The following is a 14919-nucleotide window of genomic DNA, read 5'->3' as shown; positions in this document are numbered from 1 at the left end:
TCGAATCAGTTTAGTAGGGGAAAGAGGGAAGACAGTAAGGGCACGTAAATGCTGTTTTGTCCATATTCCCTGGGTGTTAGAAGGTGAAACTGTGTCTATCTTAATCAAACGCCTGGTATGAAGAAGCTCAGCGAGCCCTTTGTTTCATCAGTGGACAGAGACTCAGGTCTGTTCTGTCCAGGCTGGGTCATGGTCACTGCTGTTTGCCTCTTTCTAATCACTGAAGACTAAAAGCACTGACCGTGGCTGTGAGACTGGAAGGAACCGTGTTAATTAGGCCTTAGGTCTTTAGCACCATCTCTCCCTTCGTATGTTCGGTAATTTTCCTTGCTGTTCTATCTTGCAATCTTCTAAAAGGGAAAAGGGGAGAGTGAAGGAGCAAAGACCTAGTTATTCAGTCTCTCTAGCCTCAAACTCCTTTCTGAAACTTGCCCTAAGGATGAGAGGTATTTCTCTGGCCCTTTCTTCCTTGGCCAACATGAATGAGAATTTTCCTCTTTCCAGTAAAGAAGAGTTCTTATGTATGAGGCATTTTGGGGAGGGGGAAGGGGGTTATCTAAAATCTTGTGTTTATACTTCAGAAAACCAAAGCCAGTTTAACTTACGTAATTTATTACTTTATGAGTTTCACTTCACTGCATTAATTGTATTAATTTGATACATGACTTCACAATAAGGCCAAAATTGAATGCCTTTATTTTAATTTTTTAAATCTATTTCTAGCATGTTGACTGGCACTAAGTGAATGAATAAATAGTTAATGAATTCAGTGATTCTTAAAATGACATTGTAGAGTTAGCGGGTGATGGAAGTATTTTTTAATAGCAATTGCGGCGGACTGGGAGAAATTGAAAATTACATTGTTTGGAGCTGGAATGAATATTACAGTAAATATTTGTCGAATGAATGTGAATTAAACTAGATCGTACCCATTGTTTCACCAAAGAGGAAACAAAGCACAAAAGGCATTGATTGATTTTCTGATGGTTTTATGTCTAGTCTAAGAACTGGTACTAGAATACATTTTTAAAATACACGTTTTATAGACAATTTCAGATACCTAAAAAATGTACAGGAGATGTAACAAACTTCATGTTTCATCGGTAGTATGAGATATTTTAAATTCATAGCCAGGGTTATCAGTACCCTTACACATTGCTGTCTCCAAATTATTTTTATGAAAATACCAGTAAACATAGAATTTCATTTGTAACTATTTATGATAGAAGCAAAATACACATAGTACCGTAAGTTACCACTGTTACATTTTCATGTCACGTCTTCATAATTTCTTAATATTATTTAATATCCAGATAGTGTTCACATTTCTTTGGTTAAGTCTTTTAACTGTTAGGTTGTTTGTGTGGCGATTCAGATAAACTCCATACATTGTGACTGCTTCCGTCTCTTGCCTGTCTTTTAATGTATAGCTTCTGTCTTTTGTCCCCGTCTTTCTCTCTACCTCTTTCTGTTTTCAGTTGTTGTTGTGCAGAAAACCAGGTGTGTTAGTTACAGTTCTTCAGAGAAAGTAAAACAATAGTAGAGAGACAGGTAGGTAGGTAGGTAGGTAGACAGAGTAGATAGATACAAGAGGTGGTATATTATGGGAATGGGTCTGTGGGATTACGGAGGCCGGAAAGCCCCATGATATCCTATCTGGAAGCTGCAGACCCAGAAAAGTGGAGGATACAATTCTTTAGTCTAAATCTGAAGGTCTGAGGATGCTGAGAGTCATGAGTTGCAGGTGGAGGGAAATGGTATAAATCCTGGAGTTAGAAGAGGGCCCAAGAACCAGGAGCTTCAACATCCCAGGGTAGGAGAAGACGGGGGTCCCAGCTCACAGCGGGACAGAATTTGCCCTTTCTACCCCATTTTTTTTTTATTTGGGCCCTCAAGGGATTGGAGGCTATCTGTCCACATGGGTGAGAGTAGATAGTTTTAACTCAGACTGCTGTTTCAAATTGTAGTCTCTTCCAGAAACACCTACAGTGAAACAACCAGAAATACTGTTTTAACGATTGTCTTGACATCCCTTCGCCCACTCAAGGTGACACATAAGGTTAACCATCGTACCTGGTGATTGGTTCTGTGTTCCCAAGTCCGGACTTCGCTGATTGTCAGGAATACAATTTTCTAACATAAAAGTGGTCACGTAGACCTATTTTGTTAAATAATTAGATGAACGATACACATATATTGAAAAGTATTTCCATAATGTATGCATTTTAAATTTTGAAAATTTGTGCACATCATGTTTATTTTCTATTGGAAAAAGAAGAAACATTTAAAATAACATCTCAAAAAAGTTTTACACAGTATTCCTTAAACGACCTTAATAATTTTCTAAAGTGTTGTTTTTCTTCATTATGTTTGATACTTGGATTAAAACCAATTTTTAATTAATGCAGAAAAATACAAATCAGAACTGTGACAGGAACTTTCATAATGCTTAAGTGTTTCTTTACTGATTAGAGCAAATCCAAAGCAGTTATATTAATTTTTATAATTGTTCAGTTTATTTTTAAATTAACCATTTAGAATATAAACTAAATGGATTTTTTTTAAAAAAGCCCAGACATGTAAGATCTCATATAATCAAACTCTATAACTGCTTGCTGGTGACATTTTTTGATCCAAAAGCATCATTATTTGACCTCTGTGGTTTATATAACTGATATAACTTCAGATTTTATCTCTGTAGGCGTCTGAGGATAGTTTTAGAGATTCATAGTGGAAAAATTGGAGTCAACTCGTGAATTTCTACTTGATTGCATAAAAATAAGGAAACTATAAAATGTTAAAAGCGTGTAGGATGGAGAATATAGAAATAGAGATAACATATAACTGGAATCAGTTGATTTAGCTAAATTATAGTAATATCTGGACAATTGATGCTACACTGAAGATGCCTTTATTTTTAATTTTACTTTTTTGAAACAAGATCTTGCTCTGTTGCCCAGGCTGGAGTGCAGTGGTGGGATATCAGATCACTGCAACCTCTGCCTCCTGGGTTGGAGTGATTTTCCTGCCTCAGCCTCCGCAGTAGCTTCGATTACAGATGCCTCCCACCAAGCCTGGCTAATTTTCGTATTTTTTCAGTGGAGACGTGGTTTCATCATGTTGGCTAGGCTGGATTTTAACCGCTGACCTCAGTGATCCTCCCACCTTGGCCTCCCAAAGTGCAGGGGCTACAGGCATGAGCCACTGGGTCCAGCCTGAAGATGCATTTAAAAAGTTATCTCCTTCATTAGAGATTTCCTTTCTCCTTTTGCTCTTTTCTTGACCTGAGATTCCTCTGGGCACTTTAATTTCTGCAGTTGCTAAAACACCAGCATCTGAAACAGAGCCACCAGAGAACGACAGGAAAAGCTACATTTGATTTCTTTTCATGAGACGCACGTAAGAGGGAGAGCTGGGTGAAGGGTATATGGGGACTCTCTGAACTATATTTGCAAATTTTCCGTAAATCTAAAACTATTCCAAAAGAAAAAAAAAAACAAACAATTAGGAAATTTGGGTTTTACTAATTACTTCTGGGTAGCCAAAGGCTCTAGATGGCCGATTTAAGCACTGAAGCTTTAAAAATTACTGTAGCAATTTGAATTTGTTATGTTCTTTCTTGAGATTAAATTATTATTTAGTTCTTTCCTAGTGAATCTGGATTTTTAGTCTTATCCTGTCTTCAGTCTTAAACATGGCAATTCCATTTTCTATAAGACATCCAGAGGCATCTGACTAAATAGCAGAACTTTTTGGACTGCCTTTGAAATGTAAAAGATAGAGCAGACAAACTTCTCTCCCTTCCTCTTTGTCTTCTCTCTTCCTGAGGCTCCCGCAGAACATGGACAGCCACCAACACATTGGTTATGACGCCATGTTGCCCTTGATTGCTCATTTGTCATCCTTATAATGTGGTAAATCTTACGGACATACAGGGACCATTTGTCACTGTTTTCCCAGCATCTGCTATAGTATCCTATGTATAAGGAGAAAACAACGAATGATGGTGGTTGTTGAATGAAAAACTTCTGACAGCGTGATTACTAGAATTTACTGAAGAATATAGGGTTATATTACATGAAATCCTGTGCTCCTGTGCTTTTTTTTTTTTTTTTTTTTTTTTTGAGACAGTGTCTTGCTCTTTCACCAGGCTGGAGTGCGGTGGCTCCATCACAGCTCACTGCAACCTCTGCCTCCCAGGTTCAAACGGTTCTCCTGTCTCAGCCTCCTAAGCAGTTGGGACTATAGGCATACACCACCACGCCCAGCTAATTTGTGTATTTTTAGTAGAGACGGGGTTTCACCATGTTGGCCAGGATGGTCTTGATCTCTTGACCTCATGATTCACCCGCCTTGGCCTCCCAAAGTGCTGGGATTACAGGTGTGAGCCACCATACCAGGCCTTCCCATACTTTTTAAGCCAATGGATTTTCATGTTACAGTTTTGTACACTGTTCTGTCTGTCATTTGTCACTTCTTGATCCTTCTGTACCTGCCTGTGTATATGTCTGTTGTAACTATATCTTCTGATTTGAAAATTTTAAATAATTTTTGCTTTCTTCTCAAAGAATGAGACTGTTGTATTTGTGGCTACAATTGTTTGATTCTAACTATATTAACTAATTCTATGAAAGAGATGATTAAATGCTATTTAATTTTATAATTCTTTTGGTTTGACATATCTCGAATTCTTATTTTTCAATCCAGTCCCCCATTGTTTTTGCATTATTTAATAATAGCTTTATAATAAAGCAATAATTACCTTTCTAGAACAAACTGCTACCATGTACTATAAGCATGAGCTTACTGAAATAAGCTTTACTATGTCTATTTAAATGTTAAAAGCAAAGCAAAACCAACAAAAACTTTAAATTATAATTTACAAGTACAAGTAAAAAAGTTTCACCACAAACCTCTAGTCTTGTTTAGGGAAAGATAATTACATCAAATTATGTTCTATCAAATAATCAGAATATTTGTGTAATAAAAACTAGAATAATATTTATTCTAGAATTCATAATGGCCAATTTTTAAAAAAAGAAACCATGTGAGTGTTGAATTTTTTTTCAATGATTATTTAATTCTCTCCTCATAGCCTGTTTTTTTTAAGTAGAAAAACATCACATTGATGTGCTTTATCACACAATAGGTCTTGCTGTGGCTTTTCTTGTGAGGGTCTTGTGTTCTTGAGGGTACTATGGGACTGCCATTGATCTTCTCAGTTTCCTTGTTAAACATTCTCAGCAGAGTGCCTTGGACTGACAGACTGAAAGACATTTGATTAGGCAACATGAGCAGAAGGAGTGTGGGGAGAGGACTGTGTAAATCCGTTTTTCTCAACCTTGAAGAAATGTTAAGTGTTAATTCCCTGCTTCAAATAAAGTACACCAAGTATATATGCAGTGTTCCTGAGAGCTTCCTAATGAACTGAAAAAACAAACAGTCTGAGGTGGGAAGAAATGTATTTCATCAACCCCCTGAGCAGCAATGATTTGCCTCAGCTTGTCATACGTACTTGATTCTGATTAAAATATGGCAAATGAATTAGTTTATAATCTTTCTTGAGAAAGAAATTGCATTTGTCTTTAGCAGAATTTCAAATTTCACATAGTATGGGTTGTATATGTTGATTGTTATTATGGAGGCCGGCAAGGCACACGAAACTGTTGAGCTGAGGAGCGTATTTTCGTGGCTATAAGCGGTTTGAGAGTTGGTTTTTAGGTGACCCAAATGACTGGTGATGAGATTAGATAGGAGAAGCCTGGATAAAGAGGTATTCAAACTTGTAATTAAAATATAAGCTTCCTCAAATCGCTCCGCTGCTTTTCAGTGTTTCTTGTAGTTAGATTAGTAAAAGCCATGATGCTGTCTGAAGTTTCAAGTGAGAAGGAGCTACACTGGTGGGGAGACATCGGCAGTGCAGGGACTTCCCAAGGTAAAAACCCTGTGCTACACAAACATATGAAGTGTGTTAAGATAGAGTTAGGGCCAGGGAGGAATAAGCAGTACACAGAGGATTTCTTTGTGGTGCTTTAGTGATGGCCCATGCGATTATACGTTTCTGCAAACCTACGAAATGCGCAACACCAGGAGTGAACTCTAAATGTAAACCATGGACTTCGAATGATGATATTTCAGTGTAGAGTCATCAGTGGTTAAAAAAAGTCCCACTCCTGGGGGGATGTCAGTAGTAGGAAAGGCTGTGTGTGGGGGGGGGACAGGAGCTGCATGGAAACTCTGTGTCTTTCTCTCAATTTTCTTCACGAAGTTGCTCTAAGAAATTAAGTCTGTTTAAAATGTACTTTTCAGTAGAACTTCTACAAAGAAAAAAGTTGGAGTTCGCTCTCAGGCCCCTTAGTGTTGCTCTTCACTCTGTGAGTCTGAGTAGAAGGCCGTTTGGAGGCTTGTTAACATACTCTAGGTTGGCAGTTAACAAAATAACTTCCCAGCTTGTAAACTTAGTTGGTGTCTGTTGGGTACAGAATAACTTTTAAGAAATGATTTATATATGATTTTGACCAAAACTCTATTCTGCTTACATGATAATAAATTGAAATGATTTTGTATTTAGTAAAATGGTTTATGTCTCAGTAAGTTCAACATACAGTCTCATATGATGTTCCCAGGAACTGTGTTAACTATAAGTATCCTCACTTTATTAATGAGGTTCACAAAGTTTAAGTTGCTTGCTAAATAACTAGAACATGAAACCTGATTTTCTGATTTTAAATCCAGAGGTGTTCTATTTTACTGCTTGGATTTTTACGTGATGCCATTATGGAAGTCACCCTGATGGACAGCATCTTGTAGCAGTCAGACAAAATACGTACTTGTATATCTATAATTGACTACTGCAACTTGGAAGAAAGTAGCTTTTCCTCTTTATGCTAATAGTTGGACACACAACATGCATTTCACACCCCAGGTCATACACTGTGATACAAACATATTTTAGCTTGGTGCAGTGGCTCATACCTGTAAACCCAGCACTTTGGGAGGCTGGGGCAGGTGAATTGCTTGAGCCCAGGAGGTCAAGATCAGCCTGGGCAACATATCAAAATCCCATCTCTACCAAAATTATATAAATTCAAAAATCAGCTGAGTGTGGTTGCATATGCCTCTAGTCTCAGGTGCTTGAGAGACTGAGGTGAGCGAATGCTTTAGCCTGGGAGACTGAGGCTGAAATAAGCTGAGATTGTGCCACTGCACTCCATTCTGGGCTGTCAAGGTCCTGACCCAGTGATGGATGAACAAATGTACTCAAACAGAAATCTCTATCAAAGAGTGGGCTGGGGGTCTGTGGCCACTTCCAGACACTGCTGAAACAGATAGCAGCCATTCAGCCCTGACCAGCTGGCAGTCAGGGCTTTTATTAAGTATAGATTTAATAATAGAGGCTCTGAGTCAACACACTTATGGATAATGATTCAAGGCCAGGTTCTGTTGCCTAAAGCAAACACAATTTGTAGGTGATAAATCTGGTCACCTCCCTACACCCAGAAAGCAGTCATGCATCTGTGGATAGTCAAAGGTTAGTCTTAGGACCACATGAGTAAACAACTGATTTACATAAACTCTCTTACATTCCTTTGTTGTTTATTCTCACTGTTAGCTCAAAGAGATTTTAGGCTGCTTTCAGCCATAACTTTACCCTGAGGCTTTTTACAAAACCTTCCAGCCTTCCAAGAAGGTCTGTGACTATTTTCTATAACTTTTTAAAATAATTTCTCTTAGAACTCTTTCTACCACTCTTACTGAACCCCCACACTGGGCAATAGAGTGAGACCCTGTCTCAAAAATAAAACAAAAAATTCAAATATATTTTAATATATAGTGGGGCCTTCCATAATTTCATCCTCTCATTTTATGCTAGGATTGTTTTGTGTCTGAGATAAAGTAATTCCCTTTCCTTTGTGTAATGTAGTTATGAAATCATTGATTTCTAGATACAGAATTTTGGAATGTTGAGGATTGTGCTAAAGAAAGACATTTAGTGGTTATGTAATTTTAATCAGAAGAGGCCAACATGTTTTGTCACTGGAATAATATTATAATCAGTGCTTATTTATTGAGCTATGAATGAAGAGCTCATCCTTTTCAGGATGGCTGTGAGAAATGTGACATTTTATTTTTATGACATAGAATATGTTATGGGCCATTTTCATCACCTGCCTTCGACACACAGTTCCTTTCCCACTCTGTCCTCCTCCCAAGGTTAAGTTCAATTTTGGGAGAGATCGAGTATGAAGATATGTATTGTCCCTAAGTCGATAAAGTCTGTACTGTCGCTGCAATGTCAGTAACATCTCCAAATAGAATTCTTTTTTAAAAATTAAAAAAATCGAAGTTTAACTGAAAATGTATATATAAAAGTGGCTGAAAAGTTACGAAAAAGACAAGTAATGCAGGCAGAGAATGTTCTTATCCCATGTTGAAGTATATTTTAAAGCTACAGGATCTTTGGCACTGGCACAGATGGTGCCTCAGCAGAACAGAATAGTCCAGGAACACACCCCTGTGTCTATGTGTGTATATGAGATGACATCTCCATTCAATAGCCGAAGTCGGGATAACAGTGGCTTTTGTGGACAAATAAAGATGAATGTCAAATCTTACCACTAGTGAGACTTTAGCTTTTCACTTGTACTATCTTGTCCTAATGGACATTTTTATTGTGTTCGTGTTTTATGTTTTATAGTAAAAACTGTGTATTTTTAAAAAACATAATGTCCTCGTAATTTGACTCCCTTCTGTTTTGTTAATATCCACTAACTGCTGTTACATGAAAATGAGTGATTTGCTGTTCTAATGTTTTGCTCTATGTATTTTGCTCTCTGTAAAACCTGACTAATTTTAAACATGGACTTTTATGTTGATGATAACATATCTTGATTTAAAAATGCCGAACTCTCAATCAGGTGCTTTTAACAGGTGGATGATCCTTCTCTTCTTCCTCTGGGAGGAGGAGCAGGAGGGGAGGGAGGCAGTGTGGGTACACCTTCTACTTCTTTAAAGTGCGGATGCCACTGGCCGCACCTGAGAACCACTATGTCTTCATAAAATACCGATTTGAAATGAACTTGCATAACTGAGATTGTTGTAGGATATCGAAATACCTGAATCACTGTGGAGAAAAAATGTCCTAGAAATCCACTATTATCTGCCTGTCTCTTTGGAAAATATAAAAAGGTGCTTTATAATACCTCTAATTTATCCTATAGATTTTATCTAAAATAGGATAATTTTCTGTAGAGTAGGATGTATGCATATATATATGTGAATTTATATATATTTGTATACACTTATGTGTGTGTAGTTATACACAGAAATATATATACATGTGTGTCACCTAAAATTTTACATCATATGAGATGCTTAATATTTATTATAAAAAATGGAATACAAGATACACTAGTAGCTTATATCAGGATTCTGACAACTCAGTTTTTGTTATGCTGAAAATTTACATTCTTATTTTTAACTGCTTAACTCTCACATTTACTGTTTCCTCATTATTCTTTCTTGTTTCCTTCATCTCAGATACCACCTCAGTGGACTTTCTCAGTTGGTTGAAAGCAAAAGGATTAAAAATGCTGCTGGGAGATTTTAACCTTTTTGCAAGGCCTCTAGGGGACACGAACCTCTAGTGGAGAAAGGCTGACAAAAGGCAAATAAATGTTTCAGCTGAGTTGAGAATAAAGTAAGGTCTACTGCTACTGGTAGCTGGAAGCTTCATAGGGATTTATCTACCATGCAAAAAGCACATGTACCTGCACAATTCTTAATAAACACACATCTACCTTAATAAACACACATCTACCTTCATAAATACACATCTACCTTAAGCACAATTCTTAATAAATACACATGTGTTTTTAAAGCTAAAAGTTACGTGTTCATTGCTGAATAACAGAAGAAAAACTCTGATCTGTAACTGAACATCTGGTAAAATAATCTATTTCAAAATAAATCTAAGGAATTACGCAGTTACACGGAATAATGGATATTCTGTACCGTATGTAATAACAAACAGCAGCTGTGAAGTGAAATGTAAGATTGGCCTTTCTAGCTTAGTAGCTCTAAATATCAATGTGGCTTGCTATTCTATCAATTTCAACTGTATAAATATTACAAGAATATACTAAATTTTGTACTTGACGTTTCTTTACAGTATCCTAGTAGAAAAGATTCTTTTCACAAGAATCAAGATTCTTTAAGTGGATAGTATTACAAAAAACGTACAAATTGTGTAAATATAATTTGTAACTTTGTGACCAGAACACTAACATACACTTTGTTTTAACAAGTAAGGAAAACTACCCAGACTGCCTCCCTCCCCTCTTGCTCCTCCTCCCAGAGGAAGAAGAGAAGGATCATCCACGGCACGTGGCAGTTGCAGCGTGGCAGCACCCGGAGCCGGCTTCAGGCTGGTGAGGGAGCTCTGCACCTCCTTCCAGTCCACAGCCTTTTTGGCTCCCACCACCAGCTTTGTGAGAAGACAGCGTTTCCAACCACCAGGGTAGGAGGTGGTTTTGGGAAGAAACTTTCCCTTCAGTTCACCAGGCATTTGATCCTCACTAGGAGCGCATAACCGAGATCCTTTGCATATGCAGTTCACAGTAGGGTTTGAGTTCCTGTGAGACTCTCATACCACTGCTGATGGGACACCGAGGGAAGGTCAGGGGATAATGCTCACTTGCCTGCCGTTCACCTCGTGCTAAGCAGCCCGGTTCCTAAGCGGCTGTGGACAGGTACCGGTCTGCTGCCCTGCGGTTGGGGACCCCTGCTCCACACATTCAGAGAAACTTCTCTCGTGAAGAACTGTAGAAGTGATCCCTGAGAGTGTTGTCTTAATAATTTTTGTTGAATAAATCAAAATATCTTATCTTTGTGGTTGAACAGTTGGTGAGTAATAAGGACTTGACATTTTCATTCTTTTTTTTTTTTTTTTTTTTTTTTTTTTTTGAGACGGAGTTTCGCTCTTGTTACCCAGGCTGGAGTGCAATGGCGCAATCTCGGCTCACCGCAACCTCCGCCTCCTGGGTTCAGGCAATTCTCCTGCCTCAGCCTCCTGAGTAGCTGGGATTACAGGCACACGCCACCATGCCCAGCTAATTTTTTGCATTTTTTTTTTTAGTAGAGACGGGGTTTCACCATGTTGACCAGGATGGTCTCAATCTCTCGACCTCGTGATCCACCCGCCTCGGCCTCCCAAAGTGCTGGGATTACAGGCTTGAGCCACCGCGCCCGGCCGACATTTTCGTTCTTAAGTAGTACATGCTGTTGGGATACAAAAAAGAATAAGATGTGGCCCTTGTTTCCAGTTCAGAGCACAACCATGTAGATAGGAAGTTTCGATGAGGAATAGCTTTTTAAAAATATTAACCAGTATAAATAATAGATGAATTGTGTATTTCTTTTCTTCTGTTTTATTCACATTCATCATTATATTAGTTGTCCTTGTTATTTAGGTTCATATAATGAATTAGTTCTTGTATCAGATGTAGCCTTTGATTTTAAGATTCTAGTTGGGCCTTCCTAGTTGTAATCCTAGACTGCATGCACAAGTGAAAAATAGTATGTCCTATATACAAAGAAGTGAAAAAATACTTTTCCTGGAGATTCTAAAGTTAGGGTGCGTACATGAGGACGCCTGGGGAAGCTCACTCTTAGATGAGCTCATTCTCAGCTCGTAGGGAGAAGAGAAATATTTCTAAGTTTGGTGGCCTAGAAGTAAGGCACGCTGAACAACTTGATTTTTCTTGCTATCTTTTTAGCGTAAATTTCGAACCTGCATATGACCACTTTGATGTGTGCAGAGTTCAAGTATTTATATGGCAAGCAGAAGAAATCAAGATACATTTGCCTATGTGCTGAGCACACCGCCTGTGCCAAGTGTTGCTTAGATGAAGGATGGAGTGGAAGAAGTGGTTCTTCAGGCACTTGCCTTCACAATTCAGGACTAATGCCTCTTGCTGGGTAAACATCCGAAGAGTGCCACTTGTTAGAAATGAACTGTGACTATTAAGTACCCATGGTGATTAATTACTCGTGGTGACCCATACAAAGTTTTAAAACCTATTCAACCACAGCAGCACTTTTTCTCCTTAAAGAGAGAGTGTTGCCTGGTGGACAGGGTGGGTGAAGAGGAGCCATGAGTTTTCCTTTGAACCGTGGTCCTCTGTCATTGTTTTTAACACACGTGAGCATGTGACACATGGCCATCAGTGAAATTAAATCTCAGTGGCAGTAATTTCTAGTAGGAGAAAGGAAGGAAATGACATTATCTCAGGGAAGTGAATCAGATTCTGAGGGAGGTGTATGTAGTTTGAAAAGGTTCCTACCTGGCCAGGGGATTCTGATGCAGCATGCCTCCCTCTAATTCTGTAGGAATCCTGCCTTAATTTCATCCACAGTAAAAGAAAACACAACATAGGGTGGGTGCAAAACATAAAATAAATAAAACGAAATCTCTGTGGTTACGTTCTGAGTTATCCCAGATAGTAAAACTGAGATGAATGTATAAAAAGGGACGGAGGAAAAACATGACTAAAATGGAATAGTAAATCATAGCCTGAACATACATGGCCTACCAAATAGCAGACTGTGGGAAATACGTTGACATTTGTCAGTAATGAGTGTGTGGATTACTGAACAAGGCAGCCTGATTTCTTTCATGTGTGATAGGTTAATCAAGAAGACTCTATGAGAAAGTGGATGATTCTGTGAAGTATGGAGAAAGATTTTTGATTTATTCTGTGACACCATTGATTTCTTGAAAAAATTCTCAAATTTTTTTGGTTAAATTCTATTTGTTTTGATCATTAAAATATTTTGTGATGACATTTTTTCTCTTTTAAAATTAGGAAAGTGCCAGTAAAAATCACACAAGTGTGTTTCACAGTAACTCAGTAGTTTATATAACTTCTCAATCTGCAATAAAGTGGTAATATGCAGATATTGTAGAACTGCTCCAGGGAAAAGTTTCTAATACTAGGAGATTTCTGTGCTCATTTGGATTTATCCTGAGGAATAAAATCAAATCCTGGTGAAATATCAGACAATTCACTGAATGATTTCATCTGAGATTCCTCACCAGAGCGTTTCATCTCATTCTTGGCTGATGTTACTTCAGTGACATTGAGAAGGGAAATGAAACAAGTTTCTTTTTGTGTATTTATGGACCAGACAAGATAAGTCTCTGAGAAAAATAAGAAATTTTGAAAACTACAGCTATATATACATTAAAATGCCAACATTCTGGAAATAACACATCTCTCACTGGGGACTATCTTAAACATGTAAGTCATTTAAATCTCTAAATATTTCTAGTAACTTATTAGTAATTGCCACATAGCAAGGTTTTATTTTCATAGTTTTTATTTTGCTTTTTAATCATTCAATTCAGGGCACATTCTGCTTACTGGCACTACTGCATTCTTACAGTACAAAGATGAATAATATTTATGAAATATCTCAGAGGTACCATAAAAATTAAGTTCTCTGTGTCATTCAAGAAACATAAAACTGTTTAAAACAATTGTGTAAAGTATGCTTTATTTTTATTTTTTATGTAGAAAATTATACTTTTTATAAGATACTTGACCAGAGTTCTCCACTTCTCTGTATCATATAATGCAGTGTGCTGTGCTGATTTGAATTACTGTATGTGTATGTGCTTATTAGTTATTTTTTAGTCCAAAATGACTTTGATCTTGCATATTACTAACAGAACAAAATGCGAGGGATTCACTTTGAAGTAAAAGAATGGAGGTTAGTAAGACCAACATAGATCCTTTAATTAATCGAGTAAGTATTCATAAAAATTTAATAAATGCTATATTGAATGATTCTAGAAGTGTTTATATATATATATAAATAAAAGGAATATAAATTTATATTCTTTGGTGACTTTTTTCCTTTTGAATATCTGTAAAACCTCCTTTACTTCTTTCAGAAACAAGGCGTAAATGTAACAGTATATTATTGCCATTGTTAACATATCAAGGGGAAAAAAATCTTGTTAAAACACATTCTTCAAGAAAACCATTGGTATGACCCTCACCCAACACTCATATCACATTCTGAAATCTGGTTAGCAAGAATTGGGTGTGGTATGTTTGGCAATGTCTGGAGGGTTAACAAAATGCTTCATGACAATATCTGAAGAACCAGGATTAAATGGGTGACTTCACAGTGTGGAATGAAAACTATAGACATTTTCTGCAAAATTAAACTTAGTTATACACAAGTATATAGAAATCCCATTGTGAAGTTTCGCTCTTCTCTCAACCTAGGGTAAGTTATGCTTGGGAAGCAGGCAGCCCTCAAGTCTCAGTTGCTCAACATAGCAAAGTTTGTTTCTTGTCTTACTGTTGACATTGACTGGCTTTTCCTTTGCTCCGTTTCATCTGCTTTTGAGTACCCAGTCTGGCTTAGTGGTTCTCTCTGGGGTATTACCGGTTCTCAAGGCAGAGGAGAAAAACATGGCAAACCATGGTCTTTAACCTTTAAGGTTCAGTGCAGTCTAATAGATAAGATTTCTCATTAATCTTCATTAAGGAGTTGATAAGAAATTATTAGACTAGGTATGGTTAAATATGATTTAATTCATATTAATATGTAATTTCATTTTGTGAGTCTTATGCTTTTACTGCCTGACTGATACATAGCTGATTAAAAGTTTTTTTCTTATTGCAGAAAATTCTAGAACCCTGTATATAGATACCCCAAATGTATTTTGTTCAAGAAATGCTTAATAACACTCTTACAGATTTATGAATATGACAGGGTTCCTATGCCCCAGAAGCTCAGAGTTTAGTTCATGAAATAGATAATTATGCTGAATATTATGATAAGATGGAAACATGAATTTGTAAAATATTTTTTAAAAATTATAAAATGTGCTTTATATTTTCT

At 37.2% G+C, this 14919-nt stretch overlaps 1 long non-coding RNA gene and 1 pseudogene across 1 annotated transcript in view; one reads left to right on the top strand and one right to left on the bottom strand.

The window, feature by feature from the left end:
* Positions 1-14919, top strand: part of LOC141582253 (uncharacterized) — a 634729-nt gene that overhangs the window by 281555 nt on the left and 338255 nt on the right. The gene's annotated exons all lie outside the window — the stretch shown is intronic.
* Positions 10316-10458, bottom strand: LOC120360293 (small nucleolar RNA U3; annotated as a pseudogene).

Source organism: Saimiri boliviensis, chromosome 19 (assembly GCF_048565385.1).
Source record: "Saimiri boliviensis isolate mSaiBol1 chromosome 19, mSaiBol1.pri, whole genome shotgun sequence".
NCBI classification, from domain to species: Eukaryota; Metazoa; Chordata; class Mammalia; order Primates; family Cebidae; genus Saimiri; species Saimiri boliviensis.
The sequence above is the reverse complement of the archived record's forward strand: the minus strand, read 5'-3'. Positions and strand labels throughout refer to the sequence as shown.